The sequence below is a fragment of the Lipotes vexillifer genome, unplaced genomic scaffold (assembly GCF_000442215.2).
Source record: "Lipotes vexillifer unplaced genomic scaffold, Lipotes_vexillifer_v1.1 scaffold213, whole genome shotgun sequence".
Taxonomy (NCBI): domain Eukaryota; kingdom Metazoa; phylum Chordata; class Mammalia; order Artiodactyla; family Lipotidae; genus Lipotes; species Lipotes vexillifer.
In genome coordinates, this window is record NW_006780610.1 from 5,140,473 (window position 1) to 5,167,143 (window position 26,671).

General features: G+C 40.0%; 1 protein-coding gene across 1 annotated transcript in view; it reads right to left on the minus strand.

The window, feature by feature from the left end:
- THRAP3 (thyroid hormone receptor associated protein 3) overlaps positions 1–26,671 on the minus strand; it is a 74,631-nt gene that overhangs the window by 37,828 nt on the left and 10,132 nt on the right. The window contains exon 2 of the mRNA XM_007453819.1: positions 8,407–8,515. The gene's annotated coding sequence lies outside the window, so the exon portion shown is untranslated. The remainder of the gene's footprint in view (positions 1–8,406; positions 8,516–26,671) is intronic.

Sequence of the window (26,671 nt, forward strand, 5' to 3'; positions counted from 1 at the left end):
GCATCGGCAGGCGGACTCTCAACCACTGCACCACCAGGGAAGCCCGAGAGTTAAACTTTTTGCTTTTAGGGCTTCCCTGGTGGCACAGTGGTTAACAATCTGCCTGCCAATGCAGGGGACACGGGTTCGAGCCCTGGTCTAGGGAAGATCCCACATGCCGCGGAGCAACTAAGTCCGTGCACCACTATTACTGAGCCTGCGCTCTAGAGCCCGTGAACCACAACTACTGAACCTGCGTGCCACAACTGCTGAAGCCCGCGTGCCTAGAGCCCGTGCTCCACGAGAGAAGCCACAGCAATGAGAAGCCTGTGCACCACAATGAAGAGTAGCCCCTGCTCGCCACAACTAAAGAAAGCCCGTGCACAGCAACGAAGACCTGACACAGCCAAAAATAAATTTTAAAAAAAATTTTTTTGCTTTTAAAAAAGAATCATTCCTCCACTTCCATCCTATCAACTCTGAAATTTACTGTAGAAGAAATCATTTAAGATTCATAACATATTCTACCGCTTTATAAAAACCAGTGCATCTGCCTGAAAATAGCTGACCAGGGACTTGATTACTTACCTTCTGACTGTACTTAAACTATCACTTGCATGGGGGCAGTCCACCTACACCAAATTCAGGCAGCACCAACCTCACTTGGGAAAGAGGAGTTTCCAGAGCGAGTCAGGGCTCTGCAACAGACTTCCTCAGGCTGAGGGACACTGCCGCTAGCTTCTTTCCATCACACAGCCAGCAAGAGGTCACATTTCCTTCCGGCTCTTCAGAGACTGAATTAGTTTCTCTGTCCCAAAGACATGGCAAACTCCACCCCTTCCATCTTTCATTTTTTAAAGGAACAGGACCACTACTTCTCAGTAACTTGGAAAGGCAGGAAAAATTCAGTGAGATAGCTATTTTCCATATGGCACAGAATACAGCGTGCCACTAATTATTTCAGGCCTGATTTCCACAAAGGAACAAGAGTTTCATAAATGTTTCTCTTTCTTTGTGTTTTTTGTAAAAAACACCAGAGAAAAGACTCAATAATTTAAGATCAAAATGACAAACCTTTGCTGGGAAATCCCTTTATTCATTCTTTCCATCAAACTGCTGTTTCTCCCCCAATCAGAAATAAAAACATATGAAAATCTTAAGATAGCTGGGATATTATGTAATAGTCACAGAAAGCAACATAATTTAATCAATCAATGCTGGAAAATTCTGAAAAATACACACAAGTAATAAACTTAGGTCTCAAGCCACCAGTCTGAAAAAAGCTAGTAAAAGAAAATATATGCAAGCAATTTTACACACCTATTTCTTCTATTATAAGTATGCCTCCTAGAAGGTGGTAAACTCAACTTCATCTGCCTGCACCGTGTTTTAAATATACGGTTTATCTAATAGCAAAAGGAAGTGACTTGGAATAAGAAAGGCATTCTGGGGGACTTTAAGGAAGTAACAGTCTTTGTAGATTTCAGTTTATTCATTTGTCAAAGGTGGTTAATACCGAACATACAACTTAACTTCTAAAGTTTCAGGAGACTTCCCTGGTTGTCCAGTGGCTAAGACTCCGCACTCCCAATGCAGGGGGCCTGGATTCAATCCCTAGTCAGGGAACTAGATCCCACATGCCGCAACTAAAAGTTCACATGCCACAACTAAAAAAAGAAAGATCCTGCATGCCACAACAAAAAGATCCCATGTGCCGCAACGAAGACTTGGCGCAGCCAAACAAACAAAGAAACAAATAAAGTTTTAGCTTAGTAGACTGGGCTTCATAAACATAAATAGGCCTTCGCACCAAGCGCTGGTTACTGGAAAGGTAAATACACAATCATTTCACAATTTTTTAAATAGTTTTGCTTTCTCATTAAAGGAGGTTTCACAATCTCTGTACTTTACTTTGGTAAGATTATTGTTGAGTATACTCTCCCAAAAAATATCATGGCCCAACAAGTACCCAGAGCATGTTTCTGTTCATTCTATCAGATTTTATTGAACGCTTACTCCATGCTAAGTACTCTGCTGGATGCAGAAAACAAGAAAATCCTGTTGTAATTATAGGTAGAAAATATCTTTTCAGGCTCATAATGTGACTTGGGAAGTTTTCTTTTGCTTGTACTAAAGTCAGAAAGGAGGTCACTAGTTTTGAAATATTTTCCAAGTCATATCCCTTCCCTGAATTGAAGTTTTCTTATGTGCTAAAAATAGGGCTTACAAAAAAAAAAAAAATAGGGCTTACACTTTAGTTAATAATAGTATATCAATACTGGTTCATTAATTGTGACAAATGTACCATTCTAATGTAAGATGTTAATAATAGAAGAAATTGGGCATAGGGAATATAGGGACTGTTACAGGTTAAACTGTGTCTCCCTAACCCTAAAATGTATATACTGAAGTCCTAACACCAAGCACCTCAGAATGTGACCTCATTTGGAGACAGGGTCTTTACAGATATGACTGGTATCCTTATAAAAGGAGAAATCTGGACACAGAGATATGTGGCGAGAAGACGATATGAAGAGAAATAGAAGACAGCCATCTAATACAAGCCGACAAGAGAGACCTTGGAAGAGACCCTTCCCTCACAGGTCTCAGAAGAAACCAATCCTGCCAACCTATTTTTTTCTTAATATAATTTTTTTTTTGGTTGCATTGGGTCTTCGTTGCTGTGCGCAGGCTTTCTCTAGTTGTGCCGAGCGGGAGCTACTCTTAGTTGCAGTGCGCGGGCTTCTCACTGCAGTGGCTTCTCTTGTTGCGGAGCACGGGCTCTAGGTGCACGGGCTTCAGTAGTTGTGGCACATGGGCTCAGTAGTTGTGGCTCGCAAGCTCTAGAGCACAGGCTCAGCAGTTGTGGCGCACGGACTTAGCTGCTCCGCGACATGTGGGATCTTCCTGGACCAGGGCTCGAACCCGTGTCCCCTGCATTGGCAGGCAGATTCTTAACCACTGTGCCACCAGGGAAGCCCCTGCCAACCTCTTGATTTTTGTACTTCTAGCCTTCATATCTGTGGGGTGATATACTGCTGTTGCTTAAGCTGCCCACTTTGTGATACTTTGTTATGGTAGCCCTAGCAAACTAATACAGGAATTCTGTACAATCCTTGCAATTTTCTGTAAATCTTATTCTCAAACAAAAAGTTTATTAAAAGAAAAAGACAGGGGTAATGGTGCCCACATCTCACAATTATGAGAAGACCAAAGTAGATAGATAATTGGGAAATCCCTGCTCAGCGGAAAGAGAATCCATAATCCCAATACACAGTAAGCAAACAGCTAGGACTAGAATCCAGGTTTCATTTAGTGTTTTCCATAATATAATGTTATTTCAAGATGGGCATATAAAAGTGAGTGTAAGTGAGGGAATACGCTGAAGCAAATTATCAATCTGAAATGCCCTGTCCCAAAGGAAGAGAACCTTAGAGAGTCACTTTATAATACTGGGCTAGGTTCTGCAGTGAGTAGTGACTTTGGCACCAAAAATATAACTGGGTTCAAATCTTGGCTGCTCCATCCATTCGCTGGACAAGATACTTACTCTCTCAATCTTCCAAACATGACCTACACCTCACAAGACCGCCACAGGAATTAAAAAGTGTACGTAAACTGCCTGCCATTGAACATGTGACTTCACCACCTTAAGCTATGTTTAGCTACAACCCTAGAGTGGTGAGAGGGAGATACTTAGGAACTTCTCTTAGAGCAAAGAGATTTCACCACTGATTCTATTTTCCTGCTATTAGTAAGCAATCAGATATTTTCCTACACAGAACAATAATGTGTTTTATAACTTTATTAGCTAAACTGGCATGTGTTGCACTGAAGAGGTGCAGAAAAGCAAAAAAAGGTCAAATCCTAGGGTCCTGACCTTTGTAGAATAAATCCCTTTGCTGCTGGATGGTAGCAGGGAAAAATCAACAGCAAACTGAGGGGCCTTTCATTTAGAACTTACTCATCTAATATTCCCAATGTAGGCAACTTGTGGTATCTTCTCCTGAGAATTTGCTCAATGGGTGTCTATTAGGCTCAGGATCATCTATGCAATTAACCTTTCGTCATTAGGGAAATAGAATGAACAGCACAGACAGCAACTTAAATACTCTTCGATTCATCCCAGAGGCTCCTCTCCTATATCCCTAGGGTAGGCTGACGGCAATTTTAGTTACTGTTTTAAATGTGTTACCATTGGGGAATACATCCTTCCCATTTTTTAGAGGAACTCTCAGCTTTCCTGACTTAATAAAGATACTACAGGCTATGTTAACTAATCACCTATGGCCTCCTTCCAGCTCTCGTTATGATAAAGCTTTTGAAAAACTAAGTTTAATAGCCAATCATCACACAACTCTTTTTTTAATTAAGTTATTATTACTAAGACCTTGGGACGAACCAGTGGTATATATTGCAATCACCTACAGAGCTTTTTAAAAAGTCCATCTATCAAGATTCTTATTCAGGAAACCAGGACAGGAATTCCGATCCACTGGTTTACGGACATTCTTTACAGATTCCAAGGACTAGGACTGTGTTCTCGCTTCATCCCACCATCGATACACAGAAAGCCACTGCTTACACGGAGTTGTACATAAAGCTTGCTCTACATAAAGTCTGTTTACAACTCTCTTAGGAGATAAGTTGTTTGACATCTTTTACAGACGTTAGCCTTTTGGGGATAAAATGAGCTTCCCCAAACAAGTCTATCACACAGAGGTTTAGAAGAGGGAAAAATTTATGTTTTTAAATTGATTTCCTTATATGTTAAACTATCACTGCTTTGAATGATGTTCACAACATGGCAGGGTTTTCAATAACTTTCAATAACTAGATCATATCAATTTATCCATTCCTTCAGAAGTATGAACCCTAAGAGCTGCAGTGTCCCATACACATGTAGCTACCATGCATCTGAAATGTGGCTGGCCTGAACTGGGATGAGCTGTAGGTATAAAATACAGGATTTCAAAGACTTAGTACAAAACTCAGAATGTAAAATACTTCATTAAGGATTTTTAATATTAATTACATGTTGAAATAAGAATGTGTTAGATATATTAAATTACATTAAAATAAATTTCATCTGTTTCTTTTTATTTATTTTCTTAATGTGGATGCTAGGAAATTTGAAATTACATGTGGCTCACACTGGACTTCTCTTGGATAGCACTGTCCTAAAGGACAACAATGATTATGTCTTTTCAAATGCTCAAGTTCTGAACCTTATCCAATATTAGTCATTTTTAAATTCATCATTTATTTTTGCAGTTTCTAGTCTTCATCCACTAAGACTTTCCTGTTGAGATAACCACCTGATGTCTTTCCATTTATATCTACACTTTACCAGATAAGTTAAGGGGAAAAAAAAGAGATGTCTTAAATACACACACAACTCTACATAAGAAATCAAAAATAATTTCAAGATCTGCTATCATTCTGGACCTTACCAGTCACCTGAATCTACAAAAGAAATCAAGAACCGAACCTGTTGCTTCTAAATCTAAAACGAATTCATTAAGGCACTGTTCAAAGCTATCTAAATTTAGACACCACTCAACTACCCCAAGCATAGATAGATCCAGACACTGAACCAGAACTCAGTTCAGATATATATGATCAGTGCAACTCCCCTCTCTGGCTCATAAGGAACAGCAATATTAACTACATAGACAAATAGGTCTGATTCTTTTCTGTAACATCTTGTATTTGTTTGTTTTTTTAAAGGAACAAAATTGAATTCATCAGATTTATATATGAAAGCTCCAGCTTGCCATAATTTCAAGATTCTAAATGATCTGACTCCTGCCTACTTTTCCAACATCATCTCAAACCACTCTCTCCCGAATCAATCACTCTACCGGAGTCACAAAGGCCTTCTTTCTGTTCCTTGAACACTTACAAGCATTTAGTCTCAGCACCTTTATACTTGCAGTTCTCGCTACATGAACACCCTTCTGCAGTCTAAAGCATGGTTGGCTCCTTTCTCATCCTTCAGATCTCAGCTTGTCACCTAATTCGAAAAGGTATTCCTTGGCATTCTACCTAATGACACCTCACTGTTATCTTGTAGTCGAATTTCCTTCCTACACTTAGGAAATCTGAAACTATCGTACTTGCCTTCCCAAACTAGAATGTAAGCTCCTCAAGAAAGGGGGTCCTGGGCTTCCCTGGTGGCGCAGTGGTTGAGAGTCCGCCTGCTGATGCAGGGGACACGGATTCGTGCCCCGGTCCAGGAAGATCCCACATGCCAAGGAGCGGCTGGGCCCGTGAGCCATGCCCGCTGAGCCTGTGCGTCCGGAGCCTGTGCTCCACAATGGGAGAGGCCACAGCAGAGAGAGGCCCGCATACCGCAAAAAAAAACAAAAACAAAAACAAAAACAAAAACGAGAGGGGGTCCTGTTTGTCTTGCTCATTGCCGGTTATCCCTAGCAACAGAGAACAGGCACAGTAACAAGCACTCAAGCGTCTACCGACTGAATTAATCCAAAAAATCAAAAGCAGCTTTAAAAGACAAAGGATCTTAGAGGGGAAAATCCAGTATACTTATTTTTTAAATTATGCAACTGGCTTCCTATGTACATGTCCTTCTAGTGTTTGTTTTCTAGTTTCCAATACTTAAGTCTCTTGAAGAACTGTCATAGTTCCACATGGTGAAAAATAAGAAGTATGGAAATATCAATTATATTTTGCTTGCTGAGTCTGGAGAGAGAAGAAACGCTTGTTATCACTAAGTATTTAAAGATGAAATAAGGCAACAATAATAAAAACACTGAGTATTAGTGAATAGTTGGGACAACTGATTAATGACTTAATACAAAATGTTAGATTCCTTCTTCTTACCATTAACAAAACCAAAAAAAGGTAGGAAAAATCATCAGGATCATGATGATGTGATAACAACATCCCAGCTGCCCAGAGCACATGTTCAGAATGAAGCAGATTAGAAAATATCTCTAAGGGGACTTCCCTGGTGGTGCAGTGGTTAGGACCCTGCGCTCCCAATGCAAAGGGCCTGGGTTCAATCCCTGGTCGGGGAACTAGATCCCACATGCATGCCACAACTAAGTGTTCGCATGCCACAACTAAGGAGCTGGTGAGCCACAACTAAAAGGAGCCCTCAAGCCGCAACTAAGGAGCCCGCCTGCCACAAGACCAGGTGCAACCAAATAAATAAATAAATTTTTTTTTTTTTTAAAAAAAGAAAATATCTCTAAGATAAAATTTATAATATAACCAAAATGCTTAAAGTATTGAGGAAGAATTTACACTTCTGGGTAGAGTTTAGAAAGAAATTACTGATAAGAACATAGAAACTAAACAAAACAGACCAGAAAAAGATAATTATTAACAATAGAGAAAACAAAAAGTTGTACAGAAAAAAAAAATTAACCATACCATACGACATTTGTCTGAACAAGCTACACATAACCTTAATATTGTTAACAGTGAATAGTGCTCTAACCAAAATTCAATTACAACCAGAGTGACAATAAATGTGGACATGTGAGGTGGTCAGAGAATTCTACCACTATCCAAAGTAGAAAGTTAATAGATAATACCCAAAACTGAAAAATCCGTAAGTAGCAAAATAAGCTTATTATTTTAGAGGTAATACCAAAAGAAACAGTAAAGAGTTGGAAATGATTGCTTCTGGGCACTGAAAAAGGGGCGGGAGGGACTGTTTTTCATAAAAAGCCCTGTGGAGCTGATGGTCTAACATGACTATGTATAGGGTTTTTGTACATGTATTAATAAAAAGTAAAACAAAAAAGGTTTAAATAAATATATAAAATGTTTTTTAAAATTTGAGAAGAAACTGTACCATGGGGGGAAATCAACTGTATGCATAAATTTATTCATGTCCATCACACAGTTACCTAACACACGGAAAAATGAGAGAAAAGCCTAAATGTTTACCAAAAAGGAACTAGTTAGATAAATTATATGGCACATCCAATGATGAAATGCCATGGGTCATTTAAAAATGCAAACAGAGAAAACTTTTCTTGTTAACAAGAACCAAGTGACAAAAAACACAACTCCAATTTTGATTATATACACACATATCAGAGTAACATATGCATGACAAGGGACTGTTCACCAAACTATTAACAGTGACTATATATGTGTCAAGTTTATGGCTGATCTTTTTCAGTATGTCCAAGTGAATAAACATGTGTTATTTAAAAACTCAAAAGTTAGTTAAAATAAGAAAGTAACTGCTGATTCTACAACTTGGGATGGAATCAGAGAGGAGAGCAAGGCTACTTTATCAGCCTATTTCAGTTTTTTAAACTGAAAGATAAATAGTTTAATAAGAACCCAGAACTTCTATTAAGGAATCTTCTGGATAAACAACGTAAGACTGGCTCTGTAAGCCAATGAAGTTATTATTAGTTCCTTTTACCACCATGCATTTACCTTATTTGAACAATGATTCAACTTGCACCAGACCCCGAACAGACACTACCTCAAAGAATACTGGCAGTGCCGCGCTGGCTTCTCCAATTTACAAAGTCAGGATACAACTCTGGAATGAGAAGAAATAAGCAGTGATAAAATAGCTACCCAAACCTTGCAGATTGCATCTTGAAATACAGATGCTTGGAATCTATAAGCAGAAACTCTCCTCTAGCCCTCAACTTAACTCCAAGTGGACACAGGATTCTCTCTCAAAGTATACTGGCCTGAGGGTCTCTCACACTCATTTTCATCCACCCAACCTCCTACAGTAAGGTTGGAAAATATGGAAAGCTAAAACCTTCCTCTTGTAACCTGATACTTTCACTGGCAATATTTCAGGTGCTATGGTTTGCATTATACAAGTTTAATTTGCAAACTCCATAATTCAACCTGGAGAATAATTTCAGAAGAATTAGATGCTTGAAACAAAAAACTTTCAAGTATGCTGAACTAAATTTAACAAATACATTTCAAGTTAAAGTAACTCCCCACACTCATCCCTCAAAGCACAAAAAAACCCTTCAGATCCAGTTGTTTAAATATTCCCAGATCCAAATACTACTAACATGGCCATATAGCAAAGCAATGTAGTATTATCCCAAACAAACAGGAAAACAAAGTTCCAAGATCAGCAAGCTCAGTACATAATTAACATCCTCACTCCTAGATTAAAGTTTTTTCGTTCATTCATAATACTGTAAAGTAGGAAGGCACCTAAGAATTAAATAATCTGAAGATGCAGTCTTGACATTAATCTCTTTTTTCACTTATTCATTGACTCAATCAAGGATACCCACCTTAGCTTTCTCTGAAACCTGTGGTTTGCACATAGCTGAATCCCTGCCTATTTAGCCAGGAGAGAAGAGAATGCATTTCCTTAAGCTACAGTCTCTCAGTAGTGGGGAGCCCTCGACTCCCCTCTCAGCAAACTCCTACTCATTCTTACGAGGGTCTCCTTCCCCAGCAAGCTGTCCCTGGCTCACCCAGGCTGGGTTAAGTATTGCTTCTCTGTTACCCTAGAAATGGTTCTCCTTACACGCATATCTTTATGTCTGTTAATATGTCAACTTACCTCACAAGGCTGCAAACTCTATATACCTAACACTGATATGTGTCCACTGAATAAACTGAATACACAAGCAATAAACTCTTGACCTATACCAAAGGTTATCAGGTAATTAACATTACAAAGAGGCAACAAAAACCTACTGTTAAAACTAAGACTTATCCAGATGAAATTACTATTCAGTCAGACCATTTGGTAAATTAATGACAATGTTGGTATATAATCGCTTAGTTGATAAATAGCAAAAATACAGCACTTACAAAAACTCATTCTTTCACAATACTTTTGCATATATTCTTGCAAGTCATTCTGGGAATTCATCCTAGGTTTCATTAGCCGAAACTTTCCCTGTTTCTAACTGCAGAGGCACAGGGGCATTGCCTCTGTGCCTGACATTGGTCAGCTTGAGGGAACCCCCAATGACTGCTACAAAACTGGGAACCGCTTACTCTACAATGCACTGATTAAAGAACTATTCCAATACATCCACCTTTAAAATTCTAGCCAGTTAACACACACACACACAATCTTCCTTTTTCTACCCCATCATGTTTCTTCCCTATTAATTAACCTCTTCTCTGACACTGGCAAGAATTTTCTCATCGCAACAAATCTTCAATTTTCCATTGTTGCAATGGGTGGAGAAGCAAATCTGAGGCTCTGGCCCTTAGTTATTCTATGACAGCAAGGAGACACCTAAGTCGCCTGCTGCCAATTTTTATGCACCCCCAAACTTGTCCTGCTTGAGTCATCGGGACAGTGATAGGCATGCTTCTCAGCCTCATTCTCCCGACCTGCCTTTCATCAGATACCAGTATATTAGCAAGGACACCACAGCACTACCGACAATTTATCTTTTTCCCTTCTACACAATTTCCATTTCAACTGTCCACTTACTTCAACAAAAAATTTATTAAGTACCTACTACATTGCCAGGCACTATTTTAGGCAACAGAGATTCAGCAATTAAAAATCTCCTCAGGGACTTCCCTGGTGGCAAAGTGGTTAAGAATCCACCTACCAATGCAGGAGATATGGGTTTCATCCCTGGTCCGGGAAGATCCCACATGCCTTGGAACAACTAAGCCCGCGAGCCACACCTACTGAGCCTGCGTGGCACAACTACTGAAGCCCACACGCCTAGAGCCTGTGCTCTACAACAAGAGAAGCCACCTCGATGAGAAGCCAGCGCACCGCAATGAAGAGTAGCCCCCGCTCACTGCAACTAGAGAAAGCTGGCGCACAGCAATGAAGACCCAACGCAGGCAAAAATAAATAAATTTTTAAAATATCTCTTCATTCCTGAAGCTTACATTCTAAGGGGCAGATGGGAGCACATGAGGAATAAGAGTTACTCTTTTGTGTACTGTGGTCAGAGAAGGCAAAGATTAACAGAAACAGTATGCTGTACTTTATCTGAAGGCAACAGGGACCAAACAGAGGAAAAAGCAAGTGCAAAGACCCTGCGGAGGGAACATGCCTGGTGTATCTGAGGAAGACAGAAAAAGAGAGTGGCTGCAATGCCAACAGTTTCCAGGGAACAGCTGGAAGATCAGGTCAGAGACATGGGTGAATGGAAAGGGCCTTGCAAGCCATCGTAAGGACTTTGGCTTTCCTACAGGTTATGTAGGCAGCCCCAGCACTGTTCTGAGCAGAGGAGTAAGGACCAGAATCACGTTCTAAAAGGATCTTGGCTGCTGAGTGTAGAACAGACCTTAACAGGGCAAGAGCAGAAGAAATTGTTAGATATTGCCTACAATTATCCAGGAAAAGGACGGCAGTGGCTTAGACTAGAGTGCAGCTCAGAATGCCCCCACGGGGCTTCCCTGGTGGTGCAGTGGTTGAGAGTCCGCCTGCCGATGCAGGGGACACAGGCTCGTGCCCTGGTCCGGGAGGATCCCACATGCCGCAGAGCGGCTGGGCCCGTGGGCCATGGCCGCTGGGCCTGTGCGTCCGGAGCCTGTGCTCCACGACAGGAGAGGCCACAACAGTGAGAGGCCCGCGTACTGGGAAAAAAAAAAAAACAAAACAAGAATGCCCCCACGTTCCATACACTACACCTTATGTAACAACACAGTTCCTAAATCCAAACAGTGAGCACTAACATTCTAAGCTTTTACTTCCTACAGTTAAAGCATTTTTACTTCCTACAGTTAAAGATTTGAAATGTTTTTTCTTATCTTACCTCAAGCACCCCTGATAATCTTTTATTGAGAAATACAGAAGATAAGGAAGCACAAAGATGACCTTGTCTGCTCCTATGAACCTGAGGTTAAAGCTAATCCTTTAAACCACCATGCAGGGACTTCCCTGGAGGTCCAGTGGTTAAGAATCCGCCTTCCAATGCAGGGGACGTAGGTTCAATCCCTGGTCGGGGAACTAACATCCCGCATGCCACACTGCACAGCCAAAAAAAGAAAAAGACCACCAGGCACATGTTGCTCCTACAATACTTAAGGACTAATGTGTCTACTTTCAAAATCAAGTTGAATAAAAGTAAACAAAAGGGCTTCCCTGGTGGCACAGTGGTTAGGAATCCGCCTTCCAATGCAGAGGACAAGGGTTCGAGCCCTGGTCTGGAAGATCCCACATGCTGCGGAGCAACAAAGCCCACACGCCACAACTACTGAGCCTGTGCTCTAGAGCCCGTGAGCCACAGCTACTGAAGCCCGCATGCCGAGAGCCCATGCTCCGCCAACAAGAGAAGCCACCGCAATGAGAAGTCCTCGCACTGCAACGAAGAGTAGCCTCCACTCGCTGCAACTAAAGAAAAGCCCCACAACTAGAGAAAAGCCCGCAGGCAGCAACAAAGACCCGCAGGCAGCAACAAAGACGCGATGCAGCCAAAAATGAATGAATAAATAAATAGGAACAAAAGAGGACTGTGTCTTCTATTCAAGTTAACCCAAAGTAGCCAATGACAAAATTTAATCTTATCCACTCCCCATTGGAAAAAATACTAGGAATTGATAAGATTATGACAGCTAGGCAAATAAACCTTTAGTGTTTTACCACAGAAAACTGTGCAATGTCTTGCTCCAAGCAGCTTCCCTGGTATGAACCAGGGACCAATACTGAATCTAAGACTGGTGAAATTACTATGAATGGTTTTGGAGAGAAAGACAGATACTTCCAAATGTGTCCAGTATACAGGGCCTTCTTCACTTGGGGGGATGAGCAAATGATGTCACACAGCCCAACCTGTTTTTGTACCACCTATGAATTAAGAACAGTTTCTACTGTTCTTATCTTTTTTTATTTTTGGCTGCCCGCTCAGTTTGCAGGATCTCAGTTCCCCGACCAGGGATCAAACCCAGGCCCCCCTGCAGTGGAAGTGCGGAGTCCTAACCACCGGACCATCAGGGAATTCCCAAATTTCTACATTTTTTTTTTAATGGTAGAAAAATATCAAAAGTATTTCATGACGTGTGAAAATTCTATGAAATTCCAATTTCAGTATCCATAAAGTTTTACTGGAACACAGCCAGGTTCATTTGTTTATAGATAACTGCTTTCACACTACAACAGCAGAGTAGTTGCAAAAGTGCCTAAAAGCAGCGGTCTCACCACTTTGCGCTGCTACAAATTGTGGTGAAGCAATTGTAACTACAAAGCATTTCAGGGACTTCCCTGGTGGCACAGTGGTTAAGAATCCGCCTGCCAATGCGGGGGAAACGGGTTCGAGCCCTGGTCCACGAAGATCTCACATGCCGCAGAGCAACTAAGCCTGTGTGCCACAACTGCTGAGCCTGCACTCTAGAGCCCACGAGCCACAACTACTGAGCCCGTAAGCCACAACTACTGAAGTCCGTACTCCACAACAAGAGAAGCCACTGCAATGAGAAGCCCGTGCGCCGCAACAGAGTAGCCCCCGCCTGCTGCAACTAGAGAAAGCCCGCGTGCAGCAACTAAGACCCAAAACAGCCAAAAATAAATAAATAAATAAATCTTTAAAATAAATAAATAAAAATAAAAAGCATTTCAAGTACCATATATTCTGTCATATCACACATGGAGCGTGGGTGCTTTTTTTTAAATCCAATTAGATGGCAACACATTGTGTTTATTATGAAATGACACCACAGCTGTGCCAAGAACACAGTATGTGTCGACATTACCAAACTAAGCACTCACACAATATTCCCAACTCACAGGAAACCAACTGCTGGAAACTTTTTAAAAATTTACAACAGAGTATCTTATCACAACAGAAAACGTTCATAAAAATAAACAAAAATAAGGCTACAACCAAAGTAAGTTTCTGAGTGTTGTATCTGTTAGCATAGGAGGAAAGTCGTTTATCTATAGTGAGTTAATTAAATTATGTTTGACTGCAAGAGCCTAAAAAATGTGTCTCGAGAAAATGAACTTGTTTAAGACTACTAGCCTTTTGGTTTGAAGGGCTGAGGACAATGGGAGCAATATAAGTAGTCAATTAAAAAACAGGGCAGGTGGAGACGAAGGGTGCTAACCTAAGTTTACTATGGAAATAAGTGAAATGAGAAGATAAAAAAGCAAAAGGAACTGCAGATAACCACTGTATTCTACTTGTTAAAGTTTTCTAGTTGTAAAGTTGTTAAATTAAAGGGTACAGGTTAACAATCCTGAAACCACTACACTACATGTATACTGGAACTAATGAGTAAATGGATGGCAAATGGTGAGAGCCAAGTTTCTCACTGTTGGGAGTGGGAGGTTATAGATAAAAAAGGAAGAGGCTAGAATGATCAATGAGGTACTGGATTAGAGTTGGAGATATCAGTAATTCATGTCCAGCTTAATACAGATACAAATGAAGATATGTAGAAATATGAAATACTTAGATTATTTCTATAAGTATACAGAATATATGTTTTAGTATACAGATGTATTTCCTTGCTTTGTCAGCTGAAAAGATGTGGAAGGAATAACCCTCCAGTAGCAATGTGCACACCTAGCACCCAGATCTTGATTTCTAATACCATTCTCCAATAAAAGAAACCAGGGCCCCTTGGAGAAATGGCTGAATCTAGGGCTGGGGGAGGAGATTCACAGTATGAGCTTGGGAGTATCTTATAGTGCCAGAAAGTAAGGAAGTGCTAAACAACAACAACAAAAAAACACCACCACACACAATAAAGGGGGTATGTCAAAAGGACACTCCTGTCCAACTGAAAGAGCTCTCAATAGTAAAAATCAAAAAATTAGAACAGGGCTTCCCTGGTGGCGCAGTGGCTGAGAATTCGCCTGCCAATGCAGGGGACACGGGTTCGTGCCCCGGTCCGGGAAGATCCCACATGCAGCGGAGCGGCTGGGCCTGTGAGCCATGGCTGCTGAGCCTACGCGTCTCCGCAACGGCAGAGGCCACAACAGTGAGAGGCCCGTGTAAGGCAAAAAAAAAAAAAAAAATAGAACAAAATAAAGTACTGGATTATAACAAAAATACCCATGAGTCCATACTGATACAGATAAGTGACTGAATAAATAAATAAATGGATGAGAAAAGACCAAACTCCCAGGCAGAAGAATTACAAATAATTTATGTATATACGCCACCCTCAAGGAGGTGGACTATAACTCTCCACTCCTTAAGTGGACGTGGGTATGCCTAGTGATTTTCTTCCAAAGAGTACACACTGTGGCAGGGAGGGGAGGGAGTAATTTTTTGGAGAAACCTAGCCAGATATTCACAGTTAAACAGAAAGTCACACTGATAGCATGTATTCCTTGATATGACATGGCACTTTACCTCTGTGTTCTTTCTCCCCCAAATCCATAACACTAGTATAAATCATTAGAAAAATATTAGACAAATCCCAATTGAGGGACATTCTACAATACAGCTAACCAGTACTCCTCAAAACTGTCAAGGTCCCCAAAAATAAGTGTGAGAAACTGTCACAGCCAAGAGAAGCCTAAGGAGACACAACTTAACGTATATCCTAGATGAGATCCTGGAACAGAAAAAGGACATTAGGTAAAAACTAAGGAAATCTGGGGACTTCCCCTGGTGGTCCAGTGGTTAAGACTCTGTGCTTCCACTGCAGGGCGCATGGGTTCGATCCCTGGTCAGGGAACTAAAGATTCCGCATGCCACACTGTACAGCCAAAAATTTTTTTTTAATTAAAATTTTTTAAAAAAAGGGCTTCCCTGGTGGCGCAGTGATTGAGAGTCTGCCTGCCAATGCAGGGGACACCGGTTCGTGCCCCGGTCCAGGGGATCCCACATGCCACGGAGCGGCTGGGCCCGTGAGCCATGGCCACTGAGCCTGCGCGTCCGGAGCCTGTGCTCCGCAACGGGAGAGGCCACGACAGTGAGAGGCCTGCATACCTCAAAAAAATACAAAAACCCTAAGGAAATCTGAATAAAGTATGAATTTTAGTTAGTAAGAATATACCAATGTACCAATATTGATACATTAGTTGTGACCAATGTACCATACTAAGGCAAGGTGTTAACAGGCGAAATGGATATGGGGGTATATATAGGAACACCCTGTACTATTTTCTGAGACTGTAAATCAAACTGTTCAAAATAAATTTATTTTTTAAAAAAGGCAAATGATTGTGAGTGGTGTTCCATGGCTCTTGATAATTTAACAGATATTACTGATACTGCTCAGTTGTTTAGTGACGTCAACGCTGAGTTTGAAGTGACTGAATACTATGAACAAAACAGTCTGTGTGGAACAACCACTGGCAAGAATCTTTTCACAAAGGTTGAGAGAACATTAATTCAATACAATCTGAACTTGAATCTGCTAAGATGTGCACAAATAATGGTGGTAAAAACGTGTGGAGAAAAAAGGGCTTAGTTAGACAAATTTACAAAGCCTGTGAAAATGTAAAGTATTTCAAGCAAATGGTTTATTCACTGTACTGTTCATCAGCAAGTATTCTGCAAAAAAAGTCTATCACATGCTATTGACCCAGTATTGTCAAGAGTGACCTTCATTTGCTCTCAATCCACTTCTGTTATGGATTTATCAGTTCTATGAATTTCTGTCAGAAACAGAAGGTGAATCCTGACTTGCCTACTAAACAGCAGTGAAATGGCTTAGCAGCCATAAAATTTTATTGTGTGTTTTTTTTTTTTAAGCCCAAGGCTGAATTTGAGGGACTTCCCTGGTGGTCCAGTGGTTAAGACTCCATTTTCCCAATGCAGGGGGTCCGGGTTCAATTCCTGGTCGGGGAACTAGATCCCACATGCATGCTGCAACTAAGAGTATGCATGCCACAACTAAAGATCCCGCATGCCGCAATGAAGACCCGGCGCACCCTAAATAAATAAATACTCTAAAAAAAATAAATAAATAAAAGACTGAATTTGAAATTTTTCTGAAGACGAATCACCCTTAAACACTATTACTGAATACTTTAAGGCTTTGGAAATTAGCTTTTGCTGCACTTAATAACGTCTCTTAATAAATCCGTTTGAAAATTAACAAGACAAAACAGCACTTCTATGGGAAACATACTACAGCAAATTAAAATGAACATACATTGTTTGAATCACAAGTAATGTTGTTACTTTTTTCATTTCCTGTACTGTCGAAAGTTAAAACAAGCAATGAGATCTCCAGTCCCACACAAATTTGAAGCAGACATATTTTCTTAGCTCAAACTACAGTTTTACCATATTTCCTCAATGCAAGTGCAAAGGAAATATCCATATTTCAAAATCCATCTAAACACAACTGAGGAACTTCCATCTAATCTTCAATTGTAAATGATTAACGTGCAGTGTAAGGTCAGGCTAAAAAGCAAATATCGAGAAAAGAATCTAACAGAATTCTATAAAGCCTTCCAAGTGATAAATATGCTCAATTAAAATCATATGCTCCAAAAAAAAATCATATGCTCATGGATTAAGATTAGTATTTGGCAGGACCTGTGTGAAAAAACGTTTTCAAAGATGACATATGGGGACTTCCCTGGTGGAACAGTGGTTAAGAATCCGCCTGCCAATGCAGGGACACGGGTTTGAGCCCTGGTCCGGAATAGATCCCACAGGCCTCAGAGCAACTAAGGCCATCCGCCACAACTACTGAGCTCACGCACCTCAACTACTGAAGCCCGCGACCCTAGAGCCCGTGCTCTGCAACAAGAGAAGCCACAGCAATGAGAAGCCCGCGTACCGTAACGAAGAGTAGCCCCCACTCGCCACAACTAGAGGAAGCCTGTGCACAGCAACGAAGACCCAATGCAGACAAAAATAATAAATAAATTAATATTTTTAAAAAGATGACATTTGTAAAATCTCACTACAAATTTCATCATTAACAGATGAACATTTGCCATCAACTGCTATGGACCCCAATTAAAAGAAGTGTTATCCCCCCAAAAGAATCCCATTCTTCTCACTAATACACCTGTATTATAAAAACTGTATTCAATTTACATAATTTGCCCAACAAAGTCATTTAGTTCAAATGGCCAAACAAGAATAAACCCTTAATGAACAGTAATTCTCAAAACTGTAGGGTCTCAAAATAGTAGAAAATGTCATTTTTAAATACTTACGCCCAGCAACTTACAGTAAAGCAAATAAAATTAGTAATCCATCATCCCAAAGCAATCTGCAAAGCACTAACCAATAAATAATAAAAAAGAACACATGCTCTAAAACTAGACTGCCTAGATTTGATTGATTCCCACTCCACCAACTAACTTAGACCTGTGATAAATTTCTTAATAAAATCTCACTGTCTCTGTTTCTTTGCCTGTAAAACTGGTTCTTACTACAAAGGGTTATGAAAATTGAATAAATTAATATGCATAAAGTTACTGAAAGTGCTTAGCACACCATTAGTACTCAATAATAATAATTATGAATCAGGCCAATGTCAAAATGACAGAGTTGAAAGACAACAAGACTTCAACTAGCTGGTGTGGATAGTCACAAGGTCATTAAACAATTACGTTCTCTCTCTCGATAATTCAGAATTTGGATTTATGGCAGACTCAGAATATAAGACACTACATCTTCCAAATCTCTTAAAGAAGCAGAACACTCTGGCAACAAACCCAAACCTATACTTGATTCCAGGCTGAATGAGCTTGACTCCTAAATGACACCATTATTCTGTGCCCCAGGTTCTCAATTTACAAGAGAGAGAGACGGATCAACATGCCATCTGTGTATCTGACGTTCCTACCTAGACAGGTGATTTTTAAAATCTTGCTCTCAGGCTATGCAGAGGTGCCTCAGGGCAAAATTATAACCTTCTCATCTGAATCCTCTGGCCTATTCAGCATATAAGACTGTCAGGAAATCCTAACAGCTACTTTTCCAGAATTTATTTTATCACATTACAACTTTTTATAAGCTATCACCATTTCCTTACAACTTAAGCCTCTATTCCTTGAAAAATACTAATCATGCAATATTACTAGACTATTTTGCTCCTTGAGGGCAAGTACCAGATCAAACTCCTTTTTTTGGATTCCCCAGTGTTGAATAACAAAACGAGTAAATACTAGCTAAATAATATATACATTTTTTACTATGGTAAAATATACATAACACAAGATATACCATTTTAACCATTTTTAGGCGTACAGTGCAGATCAGTGGCATTCAGCCCACTCCCACTGGTATGCAACCATCACCACCATCCATCTCCAGAACTCTTCCATCTCCCCAACACAAACCACGCACCTGTTAAACAGTAACACCCCCACCACCGCAACCACCACTCTACTTTGTCTCCATGAAGTTGACTAATCTAGGTATCTCACGCAAATGGAATCATACAGTGTTGTCCTGTTACGTCTAACTTATGTCACCTAGCATGTCTTCAAGGTTCAGCCATATTGTAGCACATGCACACAGTTTTTAAAATGGTAAAAACATGTACAGAATCATAGAAGTTGAGATATTAACTTAAACTGTTTCATTTGCCTTAGCAAACTTAAAATATTTAATTTTTACCTAGTTTTTTCATTTTAGTAATACATGCACAGTAAAAATTTCAAACTGTATAAGAGTACATAATGAAAAGAGGTCTCCTTCCTAATTTCTACCCTCCCTATCCTCAACTTCCAGTCCCCCTCTCAGGTTTAATTTTTTACCTTGGAACACAACTGCCAACCACATGTTGCCTTGCCTTAAGGATGTCCTATTAGTAAGATACTTAGTTGGGGGACTTCCCTGGTGGTCCAGTGGTTAAGAATCCATCTTGCAATGCAGGGGATCCCTGGTTGGGGAACTAAGATCCCACATGCTGCAGGACAACTAAGCCCTCCCACTGCAACTACTGAGCCCGCACGCAACAACAAAAGATCTGCATGCCGCAACTAAGACCCAACGCAGCCCTAAATAAATGAATAAATACTTAAAAAAAAAAAGATCCAAAACAATGAACATAAAACATTTCACAAGTATTTCACCGAGTTAACATTCACTGAGTGCACCCAATGGATAATGTCTTTGCTAGGCAGCATATTGAGGCAATGAAGAGAACAGACTCTGGCGTCACATAAAAACTAGTTTAGGGCTTCCCTGGTGGCGCAGTGGTTGAGAGTCCGCCTGCCGATGCGGGGGACACGGGTTCGTGCCCCGGTCCGGGAAGATCCCACGTGCCGCGGAGCGGCTGGGCCCATGAGCCATGGCCACTGAGCCTGCGCATCCAGAGCCTGTGCTCCACAATGGGAGAGGCCACAACAGTGAGAGGCCCACGTACCGCAAAAAAAAAAAAAAAAAAAAAAAAAAAAACTAGTTTAAAGCATTTTGACTCCTTTAAGTCTCAGTTTCCTGATCTATAAAATAAGGGCAACACTATCTCATAAGCTACTGAAACGATTAAATGAGGAAAACATCTAAATCATAGTACAGTGCACAGTAATATAGCAAGGACTCAAATAATAGTATAAATGTTAATTTCCTTCACTGGGCACTATGGAAAGCACAAAGATGAATCAGAAAATCTGTGCCCTTTTAAGGTGCTTATAATACAACAGAGCAGTTTATCTCTGCTCAGTATTATCATTATCTGCCAAGACCCTGGTATTAATACAACTTCCAACCTACGCTTTTAACTTTTATGGCTCTGTTTCTAAACCTCACTGAAATAGTTATTTGTAAATAGTTATTTGTTATTTCTCCTAGCACTAGGAGAATAAAGAGAAAGTTCATTATCATCAGACCATGTATAGGGTGTGCAGCCCTGAGTCAGTCTACAGCTAGCTTTAATCAAAGAGCAGAGAGAGTCGTGTGATTAACAGACCATGATCCACTCCAATCTGACCCAGAAGCATATCAGAGTTATGGACAAATATCACTAGAATTAGAGTCACAAAGCATTAAGAACTGGAAGCACTCTCAGAGATCATTATCTAAACTACAACTAGTTTTCACAGAAGGAAACCTGAACCCAGATAAAGGAAGAGATTTGCCCAAGAAGATGAGGCAAAACTAGAGCTAAAGGCCCTCAGCTTTCAGTGTGTCCCTGTTCTTTCCACATCATGCTACCTTTTACCTGTTAAAGAACCTTAAACCACAAACTTCATCCACTCTGCTCTAATTTCTCACTTTTCTTCCCAATTACTTATTATCTAACAGGGAAAAAATTTTTTAATGTGCTTTATGAAATGTCTTCCCTAAATCATCTATTATTTGCCTTAAATTTACACTACTGGAAGCTACAGGGAGATGATAACTAAAAATAAATCTAAATAAATAAATAAATCTAATTCACTAAAGGCCTATTTGAAACGAAATTTCAATCCACAAAAAAACTCTTAATTTAATTTTATTTATTTATTTTTCGGCCGTGCTGTGTGGCTTACGGATCTTAGTTCCCTAACCAGGGATTGAACCTAGGCCACGGCAGTGAAAGCAGCAAGTCCTAACCACTGGACCACCAGGGAATTCCCAAAAAACTTAATTTCAGAGTTGGAAAAGTGGATGCTACATTCAGAGTATTATCTTCCACAACTGCTTACTTTCACTTAAAAAATTTATCCAAAATAGTAATTTGATTAACCCATTTAACCCAGAGCATCAGACCAGGATAACCAACTTCTAAACGAGTCACATTTCCTCTCATCTGTAAACAAGCAACAGGAAAGAGGCTCAATTTGATGCCGGAATAATCTGTTACAAATATTTGTGACATTATTCTAGCGACAAATTTGGATATGATCATGTCATGCTGGAGAACCTACTAAAGTACATTCACCTTCAGAGATTTTTTTTCTTTCTTACTTTTCCTTTTTAAATTACAAATTGGAAGAAGCTACTAGGTTTGACAAAGATTAAAACTACTTCCCAGAGGACTGCCAAATAACTTACTTTCAAACAAATTAAGAAATAGTCTTATCAGCAATTTTGGAACTCTACCCAAAATGTCCATATATATTCTGGTTCTGCTAATTATAGAAATAAATTTGCAACTGCTTTGTAAATTTGCTGATGTTAACCCAACATCAATTTACAAACACCTTTAGGGGTGCAGACCTCTTCTTCCCACAAAATGCCAAAATTCCAAGGCCACCTAGCCACTCCTAAGTACAGGGTTTCTCACAAAATGCATCTTATTTCCAAAACATTTAGAAGCAATGTAACTGCTCACCACTGACCCCTACCTCACATCACAAAAAATAAACTCCAAGTGGACTTACAAAAAAAAAAAAAAGCATATAACAAACATTAAATGTAAAAAGCTTTAAAACATTTAGAAGAAAATACAGGAGAATATTTGTACAAATTCTGGGTAGAGGACTTGAAATAAGTTATAAGTATAAACCATAGACGTAAAGATTGACAAATATATCTATATGCTTTAGAAAATCAAAATGAAGCCACATACTAGGAGAGTATATTTGCAATACACATAAACAAAGGATTAAAATCCAGACTCTATATAAAGAACTTCTACAAATCAATAAAAAAGGCAAAAAACTCAATTATTCAGATAAAAAAAGATTAATTTATTAAATACTTATTGAACATTTACGTATGCCAGGCACTGTCCTTGGCACTACAGATACAACACTGACAGAAAGAGAAAGTCTCTCACCTTGTGATTGGTGGGGCAAGACATACACTCAAGTAACTATATACTGTATGTCAAGTGATGATAAACGCTAAAATTAAAGTGGGCTAAGGGGATGATCAATTAAAAAAAGAAAAAACCTATATGGCTAATACACATATGCAAAGATATTCATTTTCACTACTAATCAGAGAAATACAACTTAAAACTATAATAAAATATTTCATACTCACAAGAATGGCAAAAAATTTTAAAGTCTAACGACATCATGTGCCATTAAGATGTACAGCAACACAAATGCATATATTGGAAGTATAAACTGGTATAATTACTCTGGACAATAATGTGACAGTTAAAGATGTGCACATCCCGTGAACCAGAAATTCCAGTTTTAGGTATAAATCCTAGAGAAGTTATCTCAAGTCAGCAGAAAATATATACAAGAATATTCTTGGCAGCGCTCTCTGAGTACAAACAGGATACAGTACAAAATGGATAAATAAAAACTGGCACTTTCATACAATGAATACTATAAAACAGTGAAAATGAAGAACACACATACCATGAATGAATCCCACAAACAGAAGCCTGAGCAGAAAAAGAAGTTACAAAAACAACTTCTTGGTAACAAGAATCAAGAGCTAGGGACTTCCCTAGTGGTCCGGTGGTTAAGAATCTGCCTTCCAATGCAGGGGACAAGGGTTCAATCCCTGGTCAGGGAACTAGGATCCCACATGCTGTGGGAAACTAAGCCCCCGCGCCGCAGCTACAGAGCCCACACACTCAGAAGCCTGCACACCACAACTAAAGGGAAGCCCACACGCCGCAACGAAAACCCGACGCAACCAAAAATAAATAAATAAACATTAAAAAAAAAAAGCTACAAAAAAGCAACAATAAAAAAAGGAGAAAAACGCTAAAAAAAAAAAAGAAGAAACAAGAACTTCTTGGTATCAGTTAGTACTGAACAATTTACATGAAGTTTCAAAACACAAAAATACTATATTTTGTTGACAAAAGCATAAATTTTTAAAAGAAGTCTAGAAAATTGCATGAACACCAAGTTAGAAGAGAGGTTGGGGGAGAAGGGGAGAACAATTCTAGAAGACTTAGCTATGGTGGTAAAGCTTTATTTCTTAAATTTATTAAACTGATCTCTTAAATAATCAATACATGGGCACCAGTTATACAGTATTATTCTTTGTACTTTCTACATGTCTTCAGATTGCATACTTTAAAACCATGAAAAAAATGCTGTACAATGCTGAACCCTGTTGTTGTGCTCACTTTAGACTTCATTTCTCAGTCCCTCTCTAGAGGAAAAAAGGATTAATACAATTCTCTATAATAGTGACAGAGAAGTACAAGCATTCCCACGTACCTCATAAGCTTCTTGGCCACACACATTTAAACTTTTGCAAACAACTTCCAAAGATTGAAATAGGCCTCATAAAGCAATGCTCTTAAGGTTAAATCAAAGAAACAACTCCACATTGAAGGACAAGCATATGAAAGTGTATGTTGAGGGGAATTCCCTGGCAGTCCAATGGTTAGGACTCTGCGCTTCCACTGCAGGGGGCACGGGTTCCATCCCTGGTTGGGGAACTAAGATTCCGCAAGTTGTGCAGCACAGCCAAAAATAAAATAAAATAATCCTTTCTTTAAAAAAAGAAAGAAAGAAAGGAAAAAAAAGTATATGTTGAATACAGGCAGAGTGATTAAGAATAAGAATTTTGCAAATGTGACCGACATGGATTAGAATCCTGACTCCACTACTGTGCAGGCTTGAACAAGGTGTGTAATCTTACTAAGTTTCTCATATCAAAAAACAGATACAGGGCTTCCCTGGTGGCACAGTGGTTGAGAGTCCGCCTGCCAATGCAGGGGATACGGGCTCGTACCCCAGTCCGGGAAGATCCCACATGCCGCGGAGCGGCTGGGCCCGTGAGCCATGGACGCTGAGCCTGCGCGTCCGGAGCCTGTGCTCCGCAACGGGAGAGGCCACAACAGTGAGAGGCCCGCGTACCGCAAAAAAAAAAAAAAAAAAAAAAAAAAAAATTTCTCTCAATAAAAAAACTGAGCTGATACTCAAATATCTGTCCAATGCAAAGCAGAGATCTGGCTAAATCCCTAGCATTTTGTTTAATTCCACATTGGGTCCAATTCAGGTGCTGACTACTCAGGGAGAAAAAAAAATTACACTAAATGTTATATAACTTGTATCAAGAAATACAGTCAAGGGACTTCCCTGGCGGTCCAGTGCTTAAGACTCCACGCTCTCAATGCCGAGGGCACGGGTTTGATCCCTGATCAGGGAACTAAGATCCCACATGCCGCACAGTGCAGCCAAAAAAAAAAAAACATAGTCAAGAAAAAGTTGCGAACATTTTCTACAGAAAACTAGATTATTCATGAGTTACTATATGAAAGGCTGAGTTTTGTACACATAATGCATCCAAAAAGTGTATCCAGGACTTACAATGTTGATTTGAACATGTTTTCCTACACAGTAAAAGGAGTAATGGCAGGAGGATGAACAATACAGAAGACAAAGCCTGTACCCCTACAGCTCTGCAATGATATTTAATACAGAACAAGGAAACCAAAGATCCTCTCCTCAGAAAGCACCTCCTATTTCTTGTTCACAGCTCTAGGATTAGTTACCAGAATAAGATCAGGTGAGATGGGAAGGTCAAGATTCCAGATGGAATAACACATTGTTATAATATTATATATACATATTATATCTGGAACTTAAGTTACAGCTTATGTATACTTTTGACCAGCACATAAAATCTTTTTTTTTTTTTTTTTTTTTTTGGAGTACGCGGTCCTCTCACTGTTGTGGCCTCTCCCGTTGTGGAGCACAGGCTCCGGACGCGCAGGCTCAGCGGCCATGGCTCACGGGCCCAGCTGCTCCGCGCCATGTGGGATATTCCCGGACCAGGGCAAGAACCCATGTCCCCTGCATCGGCAGGCGGACTCTAGACCACTGCGCCACCAGGGAAGCCCTCAGCACATAAAATCTTAGTTTCCTAAAAATCCCAGCAATGCTAGTTGACAACTTCAAAATTAAACAGTTAACCTTTGATTTACATTCATGGCTCATATAGGAAAATACCTCAACACATTAATGGTCAGGGCAGGTACCAGATTTTATCAGGAAGCTGCTCTTTGGGCTAACCATGTTAAAATTTTTTTCATTAAGCTGCCTTCTCTCAAAGAGAAGATGTTTCAAAAATATTAAAAAATGATAATAAATGATATGAGAAAGCATTTGCAATAGTTAAGTGACACTCTATGTATCATTCTTTCAATGAATTTTGGATCCACTGCTTCTGAACCAAGAGTCCAACAATTTGTTGAAGAGATGGTTCACTGCAGTGGGTAAACTCAAATGACATTCAAAACAATTACATTTGAGGATTTCTGGTGCTCAACTCTGTTCATTCAACTGTCAAAACAGCACGAGGGGGCTTCCCAGGTGGCGCAGTGGTTGAGAGTCCGCCTGCCGATGCAGGGGAGACGGGCTCATGCTGCGGTCTGGGAAGATCCCACATGCCGTGGAGCAGCTGGGCCCGTGAGCCATGGCCGCTGAGCCTGTGCATCCAGAGCCTGTGCTCCACAACGGGAGAGGCCACAACAGCAAGGCTCGCATACCGCAAAAAAAAAAAAAAAAAAAAAACAAAAAGAAAAAAAAAAAAAACCCCGACTAATTCTATTTATGCCTAAACTTACGTGAGATAGGATTTTCATCACTTTTACATATCCAAACCATTTAATAACCATTTAGTAATAAAAGAAATGATGGCATGTGACTATGCTAAGTTGCATAAGATACTGAACTATACAATTTTTCATGTATTCTTTGTATTAGTGTCAAAATATATATACTGTAATTCTCTCAAAATAAGGAAGGTAGGAAGGAAGGCGTATTTTCATTTTAAAGATGGAAAGACACAAAAAGCTAGGCAACAGGGCTTCTTCCCTGGTGGCGCAGTGGTTGAGAGTCCACCTGCCAATGTAGGGGACACGGGTTCGTGCCCTGGTCCGGGAAGATCCCACATGCCTCGGAGCGGCTGGGCCCGTGAGCAATGGCCGCTGAGCCTGCGCGTCTGGAGCCTGTGCTCCGCAACGGGAGAGGCCACAACAGTGAGAGGCCCGCATACTGCAAAAAAAA